At 41.4% G+C, this 19166-nt stretch overlaps 1 long non-coding RNA gene and 1 pseudogene across 1 annotated transcript; one reads left to right on the top strand and one right to left on the bottom strand.

Annotated features, from left to right (window-relative positions):
- Positions 1-718: 718 nt before the first annotated feature.
- LOC142101451 (uncharacterized) lies at positions 719-8395 on the top strand. The gene is made up of 2 exons (XR_012679014.1): positions 719-757; positions 7699-8395. It is a non-coding gene; the product is annotated as an uncharacterized LOC142101451 (long non-coding RNA).
- A 1850-nt stretch (positions 8396-10245) lies between these two features.
- On the bottom strand, positions 10246-12687 carry LOC142102073 (heat shock 70 kDa protein-like; annotated as a pseudogene).
- Between the last annotated feature and the right edge of the window lie 6479 nt (positions 12688-19166).

Genomic DNA, 19166 nt, shown 5'->3' with positions numbered 1-19166 from the left:
TAATAGGCTGCTGAGCCGAGTATCTCTCTTCCTCGGGGCTAAAATTTGCCAGCCAGCCCCTGTTTGTAAGTCAGAGTGACGTCTTTCATTTTAGAATAGATAAATGTAAAACTTTTTTTAGCGTTAATGGTATTTTATTTATTTTTCAAGGAAATAATGGGGTACAGAAAGCAATAAACAAAGGAGGGGGTAAGGGAAGGACAGAAAAAGAAGGGAAAGTGACATAGTGGGGATGAACACAATAATAGATTTTTAAAATATTTGCAATAATTCACCATAGACAACAAATTTAAAAATTGTCCCTGATTTGAGGTTGTGGCTTAAAACTTGTGGTTTGGCATTCGCAGTTTGAGGATTGCCGTTTGTTTTAAAGTTTGTCTTTTTACATATTTTTAACATTTAATATTTATTAAACACTATTTTATTAATATGTTCAATAATTTAAAAGTGTCCACAATACACCTGTATAAATTGCATAACGTGTTTTTAACCAAAGCAAGTCTATCATATGATGTACTTTGGCTGGAATGGAGGGGGGGGGGGGGGTTACTCTGCCCCATAACCCCCACTACAGGGCAGACTGACCTGACATTAGTTAATAGGTAACAGATCGTGAAGGTCTAATTTGTTACAATATAATATCGATGAATAAACATTGTCTCTTACTCAACATTAGGATAATATATAAGTGTGGTGTAATATAAAGATTGGCAGAACACTCGTTTTATATTCATCAGATCTGCAGCGGAAAGTCAGGGTAAGACTGTGATTGTACTGTACCATGCTTCAAATAAGAATGCTCATTATATAATGCACAGATCATTAACAACATATTATGTCATCAGTATAGTATAGGGGTCTATTTATTGCAGAGATAAAATATAGATAGAATTCTATACCCTATAAGACATCTAATTATAGCACTTTCAGCTGGAATACTTTAGTAGTAATAAATGTATGTTTTTAGACTTTCCATTGTGTCTTCAATCCCTGACTCTTTATAGCTTGTTATTTTAAAAAAAATTCTCAATATTTTCATTCTATATATCCAATGTATGATTAGACAGTGCATTATCCCATGTATAATGTAATACAAAATAAGTAAGTTATGCTTTGTTTTGAGTGTATATTCCTTCATTGTAACTTTATTGTTTGTTTACAGTCATACGGTGTCATTGTGCCATAGAATAGAGAACTCTGCGCAGAAGGTAAGACCCTTAGATGAGCATGTTAAAGGAATATCATGAATATATATATATATATATATATATATATATATATATATATATATATATTAGTGCAAATAACAGATACCACATAAAAGGGGGCGCGTAACCCTATTCAGTGTACAGTCACTAGGCGGGATAATTACACCCAAAGTCCAATGTACAGGAGGCAGCCAGTTCCAATACAGATGGTGAGTCTGGAAAATCTATAAAGGAATAAAGGAAACACGGCGCCACATAGTGTATTACCACAATAAAATAATGTAATAAGAGAGAGTAAAGTGGATGAGTCAGATATATACTCAAGGATTATAACTTCTCTCCGATAGGGCTAATGAAACCGAAAGGGTGATTAGATATATACAAAAGTGACAGCACACTGTGTTCAATGCCACCAATGTAATCACCAATAAACATATATCTGCGTACCAGATGATAGAACCAGAAGATGTATGAATCAGTTCAATGGAAAACTCCAAATCTGAGCAGCTGTTACCAGTAACGTCACTCATCCAAGTGTATAATTCTGTTAGGACTGGAACTTCAGCATCATAGGAGCAATATAAAAAAACTCATATAGTGTAATATTGTAAAACTCAGATTTTACTAATAAAATAGTAAGTATCACACTTACATAAAAACACAAGGTAACAAACATATATTGGTATCTTTAGGTACTCATCTGGGATGTATTCAGAGATGTATGCATAGATATCAATCAGCTCATATGTAGATCTCTGCAGCGCTCCCACCACACTAGTACCACGATATCCAAACAGATGATGGAAAGGTCCTTAGATACTCCTCAACGCGTTTCGTCTGGTTAGATGTTCAGACTTCATCAGGAGGAAAAAATAGTATAATATATATATATATATAATCTTCATTAGTTGCAGAAACTAGATGAAAATATCAGTTCTGTAATCTAAAAAGAATAATTTTAATACTGTTTTTTTTATTCTGACTCCCCTCTTGTTTATGCTGCTGTCTGTAAAATAGATTTCTACCAGAAACTTAACATTAGGTTTTAGGGGGTAACAAATAGACAATAATTTATTAGTCAGCATTTAGCCTTGAAAATACTCTGTGTATATAGAGCATAGTTGCCAACTCCCGGAAACAAGTCCGGGAGAGGGGGCGAGACTGGAGGGCGGGAGGGTGCGTGACGAGGCCAATCGCGTCATTTTGGCCCCGCCCCCCGCGAAAACGTAATTTGCATAGCGGGGGGCGGGGCCAAAATGACGCGATTGGCCTCGTCCCGCCCCCTCCCGCCCTCCAAAATAGCGTGATTCACAGAGAATCGTGTCAAATGACGCGATTCTCGGTGAAATCCGGGATGCGGGAGAAATGCCATCTCCCCCGGGAGCCCGGGAGACTGACCCGAATTTCGGGAGTCTCCCGGACTTTCCGGGAGAGTTGACAAGTATGATATAGAGATATTAGAGAACAAGAACATTTATGTAAACCCTTCATAAGTTAGAACAGTAATAAAACTGTAATACATGTTATGGTGATGAGATAGGGGCTAATTCCTTATGGGAAAGATAATAGCAGATAAGGGAGTTTATATTTGCAGAACATTTCCCTTGGGGCAGCTTCTGTGGGAGGTCACCTCTCTCTGTGACTGAATGTTGAATGACCCTACAGGATGGACGTTGGGAATCAGTGTAGAAAAGGATGAATGATTAATTCATGAAGCTCTTGATTTTGTATTTGTACACGTTACCAGAATCCAGAAGTCATTTGGAGTTAATGCTGCCATGTTTACCTACATTGCACTGTCCAGAATTAGATATTTTGGATCCAGGACAGTTATTAGTTCTGTGTTCCTATTCAATTAACTGGGGGTTAATAAATCATATAATGTTTTTTTTTTAAATCGATTGGTGTCTGTCTGCGATAACTGTTTCTAGATGAGGATCTCTAAACAACACATTCCAATGTTTGATTGTAACCATTTAATTCCATAATAAATGGGAAGTTTTCGGATTGGTCTTTATGTATCTCTGTATCTTACTATAGACTATCTTTCTAATTGTTGTTATCTGGTGACTGCACTTTGTCTGAGCGGTTCTGGATATTTCCTTTTTCTAAATATTTTGTCGTAAGTGATCTCTGTTTATTAAAGTCCTGTTCACGGCTACAGTTTCTTCAATTAACAGTAAATTGTGAAAATGTAATATTACTCTTCCATTTGTCTAAGTGACAAGTAATGGAGATCGCTATTGGTAATTGCTTAGGAATTCCCTGACACATAACACAAGGGAAACACATTGGCTGGGCCAAATGAGCTTATATCTAATAGGTGTGGGGAACAATTAATACATAAAGTAGTGAAATAACAATTGTAGCTGCTGGTGGAGAAGGTGTATGTGAAGGGGGTTTCGAATTTGGCTTCCCCCCAAACACCCCTGTGCTTTGTACCACAATAGAGAAAATGCTGCTAATCAAATAGATATTTTGGAGAGTGTGAGGAAACGTTACATATTAGGAGATATTACTAAATAAAATGATATGTGCTATGTTAGTTATATTTACATATTTCCCACCAATAAATACATCAGTAACAGTGACATTAGAACATTCTTAAGCTTGTAAGTGTGGACCAGGGTGATGTTGTGTGATGGTGCAGAGCTACAGTTGTTGCAGTAAGTTGGGCGACAGACCATCTCTATAGTGCAAAGTATAAACTCTTTATTTACACTCCTCCTCCAGCACCATACCGGGGCTCCAGATAATAAAGTAACTATATACATCTCCTTACTCCACCTGCACAGTACTTAAAGGGGTGACATGGTTATGGTAATAAGACAGTCACTTTTAAAGTGATGACTAAGCGGACATCACTAACCCCTCCTCTGTGGGGGTAACATCACTCCTCGGCTCTGCCACTGTTTATGGTGCTCTCTTAGCCCTGCACACCCCTCCTCTGTGGGGTGACACTTCAATGTACACAACACTGCCTCTCTGCTCCCAGCAGGATGTCTCTGGGTTCACTCACTCAGGTGCTGTGTCACTCAGTCATACCGTTATATTCTGAGGTAATGCAGTATAGTCCCCCTGACTGAGCTCTCCCCTCCGTCACACAGCCACGTTCAGAGGAATTTTCTCCTTCACACCTGTCCCATTTCAGTCATACTCTCTCTGTCATGTTGTACTTTTTCCCCCCGTAGCAGCAGGCCACAAAATCACTTCCCAAAATAGCGTCCCAGGGCCTGTCCCGGGCCCCCGGCTATCACTCTCCCCCTACACAGGGACTGATCACCTCGTACCAGCCTTATGATGTTAAGCAACCGTTCCTGGTGTGTCTCCTCTGGGTCCTAGTGCCAGGGCCACACATTCAGTCACTGGGAGGCGTGAATAATAAATACCACCAGAGGGAGTGTGACATGCTTCATATATTTTTTTCTCTAAAAAAAATGCATGTTAAACAGGTTTACTATGAACTGAGAAATGTAATCAGTGACTGAGGCTGCAGTTCTCCTCCAGCCCCCCTATCCCTAGGGACTCTATATTGAATAAATAAGACTGGTGGCCCTAGCCAAGCCTGTCACCTCTCCACTGGTCTGTACAACTAACACAGTGTACTGTGAGTACATCTCACAAGACACAACAGACTGCAGACACATCTGTAGCCCATGGTCTGTCCACATTATACCCCTGTATCGGACAGGTCTGCTTCAGGACAGTACGGAGGGAATGTGCTACATATTGGAGTTCATTTACAGATGGATCCGAGTGTTGATGGTAAAGATCTATTGTAAAACTTGTACTTATGTATGTATGTTACATAACATACAGCTCAAGATACATTCAACTCAAAGGGTGCAGTATGTCTGCCTCTTGTATACACGATCCTCACTGACGTAAGGTTCTTCTCTGAGCATGCGCAGAGCGATTTCCGGCAGGGTGCAGCACACAACGGGACTTACGTCTGCAGGTGAATCAGGCCCAGTATTTGTATAAACACAATTTACAGAGGAAAATTCTGAATATTTATCCAGTCAGAGCAAATTATTTGAGTGTCCTGTTTGTCAAATACTCGCACCACACAGAGACGATCTAGAAGAACAAATAGAAACAAGAAGAAACATAAACACACAATTGTTAATAAAATTACAAAACAATATATAACAAATATCCATATACTCTAAGAGCGGTGATACAGAAGCATCACACGTCCCAGATACTAATGATGATGGACACAAATTATTAGAGCAGTCAATCCATAAACAGCTAATGACTATTACTAAAGATATCCCACTTTATACTTCTCTTTAGGACCGTCACATTTGATACATAGAGGACAATTTGTAATTTTAGTTTAGGTCCGAACTAAAATTTTCATATTATCTGAACAATCGGTAGAGCCCAATGCATGTGGCAGCATTGTGATCTAAACACAGATAAAGGCGCTGTTTGTAACGGACTACCTGACTCCACTTGTTTTAGTACAGATCCATAGTAAGCCTTTGTTGCAGGCAGCTAGCAATTCACTTCCCTATAAACCGCAGACTGAAGAGTTCTTAACTTCTGTTACTATACCCCTGTGAAAAACAAAAACTTAACCAGAAAACTTAACACTAAAAATAACGACACCAGACAACTGTTAAATTTGGCTATAATTTAAGTTGCAATTTATTAGATTTCAATTGGCCCTTGGTCCTAAATTTAAATCAGTGGTGGAGAAGGCAAATTGGCGAGACGGCCCAACCTATGTCGAAATTACCAGTGTATGGCCATCCGGCACTAACCACTGATCCCAGGACAAGTACTTTACGATTGGCCGGTGCTAAATCTGGCGTCAGCTTGCATGCCCCCCTCTGGGCTCACAATGCCCCGCCGGTACAGAGCAGGCCAAGGAGTCCTGTTTAAAGAACCAAGAGCCAAGGTGCTTCGAAGAGGGTAGTGCCCTTCGGCCAATCGGCGATAGCACCGTGTGACCGGTTGCCGACTCACAAAATTTGTCTTTCTACCACAAACCTGTTCCGCAAAGAAAAAGGTTAATGACAAATAAACAAAATGTAAAGGGAGGGTGCGGCGGGTATCATCTGAGTTTAAGGACGTTTCGCTTATAGCTGCACTTGTCATTGAAGTGGGTTACATATCATCTCATTCTATTGCTAGCACCAATTATTTAATGCTATCAAATAAGCTCTATAACAATTTGTTACTTGGAAGAGACAACAGTAGGACAGTTACTTACTAAAGATCAAGCCTACGATTATTAACCCAATATGTATATGGAAACAATTGCTACAATATAAGTGGGAGAAAGAGATTAACTGTCCTAAAAATAACATCAGACAAAAATGTCTGTTTACCAACGATTAAGCTGATTTTACCATTCTGATTTGTATTTTATAGTAATCACTATAGATTAACAACTGTGCACTGATATTAGCTATATAAGTACGTGCAATCTGCCTATTTATTGTGATATAATCAAATTACAATTGGAACTCTATGTTAGATGGTTTCACAACCTAAGATATAATAGAGTAACCGATATATATAATTTCTAATTCCCCAATAGAAGTTATTAGAGTCTATATATGCTTAATAATTGGGAAGTAAAGACTTATATTGGGGAGATAATTATATTGATAGAGCAGTGGTCTACTGGTTAGCACTTCTGCCTCACAGCACTGGGGTCATGAGTTCGATTCCCAACCATGGCCTTATCTGTGTGGAGTTTGTATGTTCTCCCCATGTTTGCGTGGGTTTCCTCTGGGTGCTCCGGTTTCCTCCCACACTCCAAAAACATACTGGTACGTTAATTGGCTACTATTAAAATTGATCCTAGTGATTCCGTCTGTGTGTGTGTGTGTGTTAGGGAATGTAGCCTGTAAGCTCCAATGGGGCAGGGACTGATGTGAATGAGTTCTCTGTACAGCGCTGCGGAATTAGTGGCGCTATATAAATAAGTGGTGATGATGATGATAGAGAACTGCCAGTATTATCTTATACAGGTATAAAGTCAACTTTACAATACCTCTCTTAAAAAGTGGAGTCAATGAAACACACACATATATGAAAGTGTTAAGTGCTTAAGATAGTGAGACAGCGAAACAGTTGCAATTTTAAAATCACCAATTACACATTATATTAAGCACTATACAACACATACTTTATTTTTAACCTATATTTCGCTACTTAACATTAAACCAGGTTCAATTATTTTAATGCATACTAATTCAATTTTAAAGTTTTAATTCAAGTTACATCCTGGAGTGCCCTGATATACACGTCTTTTTCTTTGGTCTCTTGACATCTAAATCAGCCTACATTATTTGTATGGGTGGAGACAGCTTTTCTCTATGTGTTATATATATAAAATACTATACCGGCAGCAAATAAGAAATCATTAGTTATTATTTGCACAACTGTAACTCTCTGGCTGACAAATGTCTTGTATAAAATGCTTCAGATTGTCCCAGCTGTCACCTCACCCCCGTGTTCCTCTTCTCAGGTACCTCCAGCAAAGATGTCCTCAGCAGCAACATTTCTCATCATATTTGTGATCCTCTTCAACATCTCCCAGCTGTCCTGTCAAACATGGGAAAAATTCTCTGCAAAGCACATTACTTCGTCACCACAGGCAGACTTCGACTGTACCAGGGCCATGACCGACCCATCATGGTCTGTAGTAAATGGACAGTGCAAACCTTCCAATACCTTCATTCATTCCGCTACTGGACCAGTAAAAGATATTTGTAAAATTGGCACTGGCATCAGAGATAAAACAAGTACAACTGCATTTCAACTCACTACGTGTAGAAAAGGAGACAGATGTACCTATACTGGACGTAATCAGGAGTCTGTTATATGTGTAACCTGCAATAATGTAAGACCTATACACTTGGTTAAAATAGGAAGGTGCTAAAATTTGGAAGATTGAGGTTTTCTGCATCCACCAATGATGGCAGTCTTGAAAATAGGGACTGTACACATATACCGTAGTATAGAGAACTTCCAGGAATAGACTTCTGCTCTCTGTATAATACATGATGATTATGTAACATTTATACTACTAACATAGTGATTGGTATAAAACAGCTCAGCCAGGTAAAGTCTCATGTTACACAGCTCAGTGTCTATGTATCACTATATAAACCTGCTTATTGTGATTATCATATGCTGAACTAATAAATACCTAATTAATGCTGCTAATTGTTTGTTTTTTTCAAGAATTCTGTAAACACAAAATACCACAAGAGGTGAGGCCACGATTTGTGGGCAGGCCACGTAGGCCCATACTCTCAGATGCTCTCTCTCCTTCCTCCGGAGAAGAGAGTAAGGGCAGCCCCAACTCTCACTCAGGTCATAGTTCACATGGTTTTTGGTTCTGTTAAGTTGATGAGGTTTTTCCTTTCAAATCAGTGGTGGAAGTGGGGGGTATATGGTGGTACGCCATACCGCCACTTCTCCTGCTGCAAATACCATTCACTTACATTCTCCATACCGCCACTTCTCCTGCTGCAAATACCATTCACTTACATTCTCCATACCGCCACTTCTCCTGCTGCAAATACCATTCACTTACATTCTCCATACCGCCACTTCTCCTGCTGCAAATACCATTCACTTACATTCTCCATACCGCCACTTCTCCTGCTGCAAATACCATTCACTTACATTCTCCATACCGCCACTTCTCCTGCTGCAAATACCATTCACTTACATTCTCCATACCGCCACTTCTACATATCCACTCCGACCACTGTTTTAAATAGTATTTACTTATTTGAAATAGCTTTTAGTTTAAACAGATATATTGTTTTTTTCAGTAGCATTTACTTATTCCTTCTAATTGTATATTATTATTTTTCTTTCTAATAGCACATTGTAATAATAAATAGAAAGACGGAGTACAAACAGGGCAATGAGGGGAAGGGAACAGGACAACGGGCTTAAGGGACCAAAACTGTACACCCGGCCCTGCATCTGATATAGAAAATATACATAAAGGAAAATAATAGGAAAGGACAATGTTTATAGACAAGACTTTATGGGACTGATGCAGAGTTAAACTTTGTGTAGTATAAACTGGACATATTTACAATGCGCATGTCCACAATGCTTGTCTATGCACCACTACAGACAAGCGCGTATCTGGCCTCCTTGCAGCTGCAGCGGTGGGAAGGGGCAGGCGAGGAGGAGACGTATGTTTCGCACCAGCTAGAGGGCAGCTGATAATGATGACTCGGTGTAAACCAGGCACATAAGCTGGCAATGCAGAGACAAAAGAATATCAATTTGTAATTTACATTAATATCAAGAAAGGATTTGGAGGGCATACATATACTGTATCTGTACATCTCCTTCTGCAATTCCTGACGGCTATTTGATCATGTGCAAGGTGCATCACGTGACCTTTATTAGAGGTTCCCATCATTGACAGCATATCTCTGTTTCCTGTTTTATATATTTCTATTAAGCATGTTCTTTATAACTCATAGCTTACTACGGGCTAATCACCTTGTCCACTTCTGTTATCATTATCATATCAAGCTGTGTTTGGGTTTAGTCTGGTTTTATATTGACAGGCTTGGCACTTCCTTCTCTAAAGGAGCAGACTTGCAATATTTAAAGACACAGTTTATTATTGGATATAAAAGCGCCCAGGAATTTTTTACCTGTGATATGTGGCCGCCATCTAGTGGCTGTTTGATTAGAGTGTTGTTAAGCACACTCTATTACTGGGATGTTCCTGGGATGACTAGAGAGCCAGAAAAGTAATAATAAATATATATTAGTATACAGTGTAACCTGTCCAGTAATCATGATTGGCATGGAGGACTATTTTTTACTATAAATTGCTGCTGCTGATGATGATATTTTCTGTGCTCCCACGGATTACGGCATTTGAATAATTTAGGACTTTAAACTTCATAACTTATATTTGCATTAGTTGAAATAAAGAGATTGGAATACAGCTTATGAAGCTACTTTACAGCACTTAAATAATATCTGTAAGAATGTCAATACTCGTTTCTAATCACTTTCAAAAGACCAATTTAAAGATACATATTTTTATTCAAGTAGAAAACAATGAAATACATACACTTGGAAACATTTCAGAAAGGAATAGTTTCAACTATCAAAATAAAACAGGAAAAAGTACAGATTAAGGAACACTTCCAATGTTTCCTTAATAATACTTCTAGTGACAAATTTAAATGATCATATAGTTCATGGATGATGAAAATAGTCTGTAAATATTCAGTAGAGACAAACAGCTTTGCAGTAAGTCTGTGTCCATCAGAGCTGGACCTTTATTGTAAATATGAGGTTTAATCCACCTCCTCAATGGTGGGTCCTGAGCCGCGGCCTTGCCTGGCCTGTGCACCACAGCTGGAGCCTGGCATACCACCTGGCATACCTCCCTGGTACAGCTTGGTTATGATGGGCTGACACACTTTCTCCAGCTCCTTCTGCTGATGGACATACTCCTCTTTCTCAGCAAGTTGGTTGTTTTCCAGCCAGGAGATGGTCTCCTTACACTTCTCTGATACGATCCTCTTATCCTCCTCACTGATCTTCCCTTTTATATTCTCATCTTCCACCGAGCTTTTTATGTTGCAGGCATAAGACTCCAGTGAGTTTTTGGCAGCGATTTTCTCTCTCTGTGCATCATCATCGGCTTTGTATCTCTCCGCCTCTTGCACCATCTTCTCAATGTCCTCTTTGCTCAACCGACCTTTGTCATTTGTAATTGTTATCTTATTCTGTTTGCCAGAGCTCTTGTCCACAGCTGACACATTGAGGATGCCATTAGCATCTATGTCAAAGGTCACCTCGATTTGGGGCACACCTCTGGGAGCAGGGGGGATTTCACTCAGTTCAAATTTACCCAATAAGTTGTTGTCTTTGGTCATGGCTCGCTCCCCCTCATACACCTGAATGAGGACACCAGGCTGGTTGTCAGAGTAGGTGGTGAAAGTCTGGGTCTGCTTGGTAGGGATGGTTGTGTTACGTTTGATGAGGACAGTCATGACCCCTCCAGCTGTCTCTAAGCCCAAGGAAAGAGGGGCAACATCTAATAGGAGCAGGTCCTGCACATTCGCTGACTTATCTCCCATTAAGATAGCAGCCTGAACAGCAGCACCATAGGCCACAGCTTCATCTGGATTGATGCTTTTGTTCAGCTCTCTGCCATTAAAGAGGTCCTGCAGCAGCTTCTGCACCTTGGGGATACGTGTGGAACCTCCCACTAGAACAATTTCATGTATCTGTGATTTGTCCAGCTTGGCATCTCTCAGAGCCTTCTCAACGGGCTCCAGTGTACCACGGAAGAGATCAGAACACAGTTCCTCAAAGCGGGCTCTTGTGATGGAGGTGTAGAAATCAATGCCCTCATAAAGGGAGTCAATTTCAATGCTTGCCTGGGTGCTAGAGGAGAGGGTACGCTTAGCTCTCTCACAGGCTGTCCTCAGCCTTCTCAGGGCCCTTTTATTTTGGCTGATGTCCTTTTTGTGCTTGCGTTTAAATTCCTCCACAAAATGATTAACCATACGATTATCAAAGTCTTCCCCACCCAGGTGAGTGTCACCTGCTGTGGCTTTCACCTCGAAAATCCCATCATCTATGGTGAGGATGGAAACATCAAAGGTGCCACCTCCCAGGTCAAAGATGAGGATGTTGCGCTCCCCACGAGCTCCCTTGTCCAGGCCATATGCAATGGCTGCTGCTGTGGGCTCATTGATGATTCTCAGTACATTGAGTCCAGCAATCACACCAGCATCCTTGGTGGCCTGTCTCTGAGAGTCATTGAAGTAGGCTGGCACGGTGACGACAGCATTGGTAACTGGATGGCCCAAGTAAGCCTCAGCAGTCTCCTTCATCTTCACCAGCACCATAGAGGAGATCTCCTCAGGGAAGAAAGTTTTCTCCTCTCCTTTATAGCCCACTTTCACCTTGGGCTTTCCCCCATCGCTCACCACCTGGAAGGGCCAGTGCTTCATGTCAGACTGCACTACAGGATCACTGTACTTTCTTCCAATCAGCCTCTTGGCATCAAACACTGTGTTCTGGGGGTTGAGCGCCACCTGGTTCTTGGCAGCATCTCCAATCAGTCTCTCAGTGTCAGTGAAGGCCACGTAGCTGGGGGTGGTGCGGTTTCCCTGGTCATTGGCGATGATCTCCACCTTACCATGCTGGAAAATCCCCACACAGGAATAAGTGGTGCCCAGGTCAATGCCAATAGCTGCTCCTTTAGGTGCCATATTGTGAATGCCCAGGATGAGTGTGCTGGTGTCAGGTGAGTCTTGTGGTGAAGTAGCCGGGCTGGATTGTTCCTCTGCTGGCTCAGACAGTTGCTGTAGTCGCCTCGGTGATCTGCTCAGTGGTAGTGAGTTGTGCTGCAGTAGCTCTATGTCAGGTAGTTGCTGTAGTCTGTATGTGGCCGCTGTGCTCCGCTCAGTAGTGTGAGATCTCGTCTATGCTGCGGGTAATAGCAGTAACTGCCTCACCGGTCTCCACAGCGTACTTATATACAGGTCCAGTACAGGACGTCACGTACCTTGCAGCCAATCACAGCGCGGTCCTCACAATGCTCTGCGTCGCGTGGCAACTGTCCCGAACGTTCCCGATGGTTCTCTGCAGAGGCAGCCAATCACCGAGCAGCTATAGTGCCGTCATTATAAAGAACATTCGCGAGGCAGCCAGAGTGTCAGATGCGTCCAATCAGCGGCGGCGGTTCTCAGTGATGTCAGAGGTCTGAGGGAAGTTTCCCGATGTTTCCAGACGGATCTGTCAGTCAGGGAATCAGTCGGCCAATCAGCGCGGCAGGGGGCGTGGTGTGTGAAATCTCTAGGAGAGTGTAGAACGTTCCGTGGAGAAACACGCGCGGGGTGTGGTGGATATCACAGCGTGTTTATATCACATAATAGTGTAACATAAGTCTGTGACTATTGGTTTCCCTCAGTCTCCCTGTTTTCCTGGCTCTGTATGTGATAACATGCGGCCGGTTAGTGATACATGGAATATACTGATAGAGATATGTATATGAATGCGGCTATTACACAAGTAATATGCTATATACAAGCAGTAATACACTCTGACCACAGGGTGGCAGTATCCGCACAAAGACAAACGGACAGTACAATAAAGTGATTCCTAGTCACAAGGAAAATGCAAAATACAGTATATTCATTCATTGTGTCAGGTGTATCTACCAATCTGTAGTCTGTACAGAGTATTCTGTTTCCTTTGCTAACTAGTCTCTAATCACAGAACTAAATACCAGAGTATTATTATAATGTATTTTGACATCTGCTGCCGTTTTATAACGGATAGAAGTCTTCTTGAGCTGAGATGTAACTTGGGCCCAAGTAGATTAGAAGTTCCGTAAAAGTTCTGCTGCCGAAGTAACACTGAGAATCTAGGAAGGATGGGATTTAAACCGTAGACAATAAAGAATGGAGTAGAAGCGGTAAACTCATGAAATAAATTGTTGTGAGCTAACTCTGCTCATGGTAGGAGACTCATCCAATTATCTTGACTAGCAGAAGAAAACATTCGAATGAAGGTCTCAAGATCCTGGTTCTCCCTCTCCATCTGGCCGTTGGATTGCGGATGGTACCCAGATGAAAAATAGAGTTGAACTCCTTGCACAGTCCTACTTGCACAGTGCCCGCCAGAACTTAGAGGTAATTTGTACTCCTCTGTCAGAAACAATCTCCTGTGGGCATCCATGAAGCTGAAAGATCTCTTGAATAAAATGTTGCGCCAGGATGGAGGAGGAAAAACGGTGTACCACGACCCAGATGGTGTTGTGACCTTTACTGGTGGGAAGATCAGTTATGAAGTCCATGCTGATATGGGTCCAAGGTTTAGACGGTATGGAGAGAGGTAACAGAGGGCCCATGGGATCCAGACGAGAAGACTTGTGCTGAGCACAGACATTACAGTAAGCAACAAAGTCCTTGACATCCGTACGGAGAGATGGCCACCAGTAGGAACGGGATATTAGTTCGTAGGTTTTAAGAAATCCTGCATGGCCGGAGAATTTAGAAGAATGGTACCAACGTAGTAATTTCTTCAGCAATGCCTTGGGAACAAAGGACTTCTCAGGAGGGGGAGACTGAGAAGTGGCAGTAGCCAGAAGGCATTTAGGATCCAGGCTGAGGCGAGCTGAAGATGGATCTGAGTCTGAAGTACAATCAAAGGCTCGAGAGTGTGCATCTGCCCTCTTGTTCAAATGTCCTGGTTTAAAGGTAATATGAAGATTAAAATGAGAGAAAAAGAGGGACCATTGGGCTTGTCAAGGGTTAAGACATTGTGCAGTTTGTAAGTACAGCATTTTTGTGATCTATAAAAATTGTTACCACATATTGAGCTCCTTCCAAAAGGTATCGCCACTCTGATATTGCCAACTTCATTGCTAGTAAATCCTTGTCACCAATGGTGTAATTCTGCTCGGCAGGTAAGAATTTTCGAGAGAAGAAAGCACATGGTAACTATCGGTTGAATGATGACCGTTGAGAAAGAACTGCTCCGACACCAACTGCCGAGGTATCTACTTCCAAAAAGAATGGTTGGGAAAGATCTGGCTGCTGGAGAATGGGCGCTGAGGAGAAGGCATTCTTGAGAAATTAAAGAGCTTCCAAGGCCTCTGCTGGCCAGTTTTTTGAATTGGCCCCTTTCCTTGTGAGGGCAGTATTGGGGGCGACAATGCTGGAGTAATTTGAAATAAATTGTTGATAGTAATTAGCAAAACCTAAAAACGCTGAACAGCCTTGATGGTAGATGGAAGTGATCAGTTTAGGATGGCCTGAACCTTCTCCGTGTTAATTTGGAGAACTGATCCGGAAATGGCATGGAAGGAGCTTCGAAGGAACATTTTTCTAATTTGCAGTACAGAGATTTCTGTGAAGTCTGGTAAGTACTTCAGTCACATGTTTCCTATGAGTTTCTAGGGTCTTGGAAAAAATAAGAATATCGTCCAGATACACAACGATATAGGAATAGGGAAGATCTCGAAAAATTTAATTGATAAAACTTTGAAACACTGCTGGGGCATTACAAAGGCCAAAGGGCATCACTAAATACTCATAATGCCCATTGAGGGTATTGAAGGCTGTTTTCCACTCATCTCCAGATCGAATGCGAATAAGGTTATATGCTCCCCTGAGATCTAACTTAGTAAAGATTTTAATTCTTTTGATCCGGTCGAATAATTCTGTAATGAGTGGGATGGGGTAGCGATTCTTGATGGTCACTAAATTAATTCCGCGATAGTTTATGCAAGGACGAACCGTCTTTCTTTTTCACAAAAAAGAAGCCGGCCCCAGTAGGGGAAACTGAAGGTCTAATAAAACTAGGGATGTGCACCGGCGACTTTTGAGGTCTCGTGTTTTGTGTTTTGGATCCGGATTTTCGTTATTTTTGGGGTTCGGATTTGTCTCGCAAAACACTTGACGAAAGGTCTCGGTTCGGATTTAAGGTTTTGGATTCGGATTTTTTTTGAAAAAAACATAAAAAGTTTAAAAAGCAAGTTTTTGGGCTTATTTTCACTCCTAGGCTACTATTAACCTCAATAACATTCAATAACAAGCATTTCCACTAATTTACAGTGTATTCTGAACACCTCACAATATAGTTATTAGTCCAAAACGTTGCAACAAGGTATCTTTCTGGACTGCGTAGAGGAGTGGGTCACCACAATATCTTAAAAACCCTGAACTTTTATGAATCACACCAATAAATGTACCTGGACTGCGTAGAGGAGTGGGTCACCACAATATATATTAAAAACCCTGAACTTTTATGAATCGCACCAATAAATGTACCTGGACTGCGTAGAGGAGTGGGTCACCACAATATATATTAAAAACCCTGAACTTTTATGATTCGCACCAATAAATGTACCTGGACTGCGTAGAGGAGTGGGTCACCACAATATCTTAAAAACCCTGAACTTTTATGAATCGCACCAATAAATGTACCTGGACTGCGTAGAGGAGTGGGTCACCACAATATATATTAAAAACCCTGAACTTTTATGATTCGCACCAATAAATGTACCTGGACTGCGTAGAGGAGTGGGTCACCACAATATCTTAAAAACCCAGAACTTTTATGAATCGCACCAATAAATGTACCTGGACTGCGTAGAGGAGTGGGTCACCACAATATATATTAAAAACCCTGAACTTTTATGATTCGCACCAATAAATGTACCTGGACTGCGTAGAGGAGTGGGTCACCACAATATCTTAAAAACCCAGAACTTTTATGAATCGCACCAATAAATGTACCTGGACTGCGTAGAGGAGTGGGTCACCACAAGATATATTAAAAACCCTGAACTTTTATGATTCGCACCAATAAATGTACCTGGACTGCGTAGAGGAGTGGGTCACCACAATATCTTAAAAACCCTGAACTTTTATGAATCGCACCAATAAATGTACCTGGACTGCGTAGAGGAGTGGGTCACCACAATATATATTAAAAACCCTGAACTTTTATGATTCGCACCAATAAATGTACCTGGACTGCGTAGAGGAGTGGGTCACCACAATATCTTAAAAACCCTGAACTTTTATGAATCGCACCAATAAATGTACCTGGACTGCGTAGAGGAGTGGGTCACCACAATATATATTAAAAACCCTGAACTTTTATGATTCGCACCAATAAATGTACCTGGACTGCGTAGAGGAGTGGGTCACCACAATATCTTAAAAACCCAGAACTTTTATGAATCGCACCAATAAATGTACCTGGACTGCGTAGAGGAGTGGGTCACCACAAGATATATTAAAAACCCTGAACTTTTATGATTCGCACCAATAAATGTACCTGGACTGCGTAGAGGAGTGGGTCACCACAATATCTTAAAAACCCTGAACTTTTATGAATCGCACCAATAAATGTACCTGGACTGCGTAGAGGAGTGGGTCACCACAATATATATTAAAAACCCTGAACTTTTATGAATCGCACCAATAAATGTACCTGGACTGCGTAGAGGAGTGGGTCACCACAATATATATTATGTCGAAGTCAGCAAATTGGATAAAGTCATTTCAATTAAAGTCTAGCAAACTTGGTTGTCTTTGTCTGAAAAGATGCATACGGTACGCATCGACGTACAAGGGCACGCTACGGCGTGAAAGGGCGTACGCATCCACTACACGTGGCAGCAACAGTAATTGATCTTTTACCATACATTCGCACAAACACGCATACTTATAAAATAGTACACATTATTGGTAGTTGCAACACATAGTCAGTTATGTCGAAATATAGTAGTATTTATATGTTATATCAGAGTTACATGCATATTAGTGAAATACACAGAACGGGTTAAAGGAATAACATCATGAGTGGTATCATAATGAACATTGTTACATATCCTACTGTTTGGTTCACTCTGCGAGGGAATCGCAGAGTGCATACGCAAGTTATGAATGATAGAGAATTATGAACTACTTAAGACTAAGGAATTCTGGCGGGAAGAGCAGAGCATACCCCCTGCAGAGAGGACCCCCTCCTTTGGATTCCTTAGGATGAACCAGCCAATGATTGACGACCCCTTGGACATTCCTGAGACCTGGACCAATAGATGCAAGCCATACCATCTTCATTGTATTACTGTATTTGATTGTGTATATAAGCAGCAGCTTGTGATCCAGAGTGCAGACATCTTGTCCCCAGACTTCAGGATTGAATGACTGCACTGGATCCAGAGCGCCTGCGATAAGTAACGGCTGTATTTACTATTACTTCGCTTGAGCATATTTTTTCCACTTATTGCGAATAAATCTTTGTGCGTTGGAAACACAAATCGAGGTTCGACAATCGTTATTGGTTAGCGACGGTACGCACATAACAATTGGGGGCTCGTGAGCTTTGGAGGTTTCGTTGCCGATGATACGCAAGACCAACGGATTTCGGTTCCTCAACAAAGGGTGGAGACGCGTCATAAACGGGTAAGAACGCATGGTGTTCAAAACCTGAATGTTACTCTGTGTTGCGAAACCGAATGTCCGTTTTGCATTATCTAGGGCACGCTAACTAGAACCTAGGGACAAAAGAGAAAACTGTTTCTTTTTTCTGTCATTGTGCGTTTTAACTGTATTGCATTGTTTAGCGTATGTGTACTTCCTGCTGTGCGTACGCGAACTTCCGGTAAACTTGCCACGTGGTTAAACAATCGTTTTGATAGTTATTATACATGCATAGTATAATTACTTGTGAAAGCCTCTGAGACATTATTACTATTCTTGGGAACTTTTGATTTTCTGCGCAGAAAAGGTGTATAGTGTGTGATGTTGTAACGTAGATACACTGTTTTATTGTTGAGGTGCTCAGTTGCTGTCTGACGAGGCGGATTGCCCAACTGAAGGACGGTATACAGGGCAGGTATACCGAATGCGAAAACTGGGTTTTCGCAAAGCGCTACCAATAGATCGCAAGGTTTGCTAATAATTAGTATTGGTAGGCAGTGCGATCCGGTCGCACCGTTAGTGCGAATTGGTGAAGCAGCTAGGAGGAATTATACTGGAAAGGCAGGTTGATTGTATCGACTTTGCGCTCCCAGCGATAATAAACTCAGCAGATTTTGTGGTTTAGCCAGGGTATCGAGGAGCTGATAGCCCTTGGGGCCCACAGTGATATTTCTGTATTAGGGAAAAGCGAGTGAGCGCGGCTAAAGGAAATACGTTCACCGAGGATTATAGATCTCTAGCGGTGAGTATAGCAACAGAGTTGAAATTATTAGGTGGAAAGAACAGAGCATTGCGGTGTGTCTGTATTTCACATTTGGCCGGAAGGAACAGAGCATTGCGGTGTGTCTGTGTTCCGGGTAGAAGGTATATTGTTCAACATGGGTGCTAAGCATACGCTAGAGATGGTCAGTGTACTGCCTAAGGAAGGCCCTATTGGTTCAGCGAGGTTTCTCATGTGTAAGAAGTATGGTGCATATGC

The sequence above is a fragment of the Mixophyes fleayi genome, chromosome 9 (genome assembly GCF_038048845.1).
Source record: "Mixophyes fleayi isolate aMixFle1 chromosome 9, aMixFle1.hap1, whole genome shotgun sequence".
NCBI lineage: Eukaryota > Metazoa > Chordata > Amphibia > Anura > Limnodynastidae > Mixophyes > Mixophyes fleayi.
Note: the sequence above shows the minus strand (reverse complement) of the source record. Positions and strands in the feature narration are given on the sequence as shown.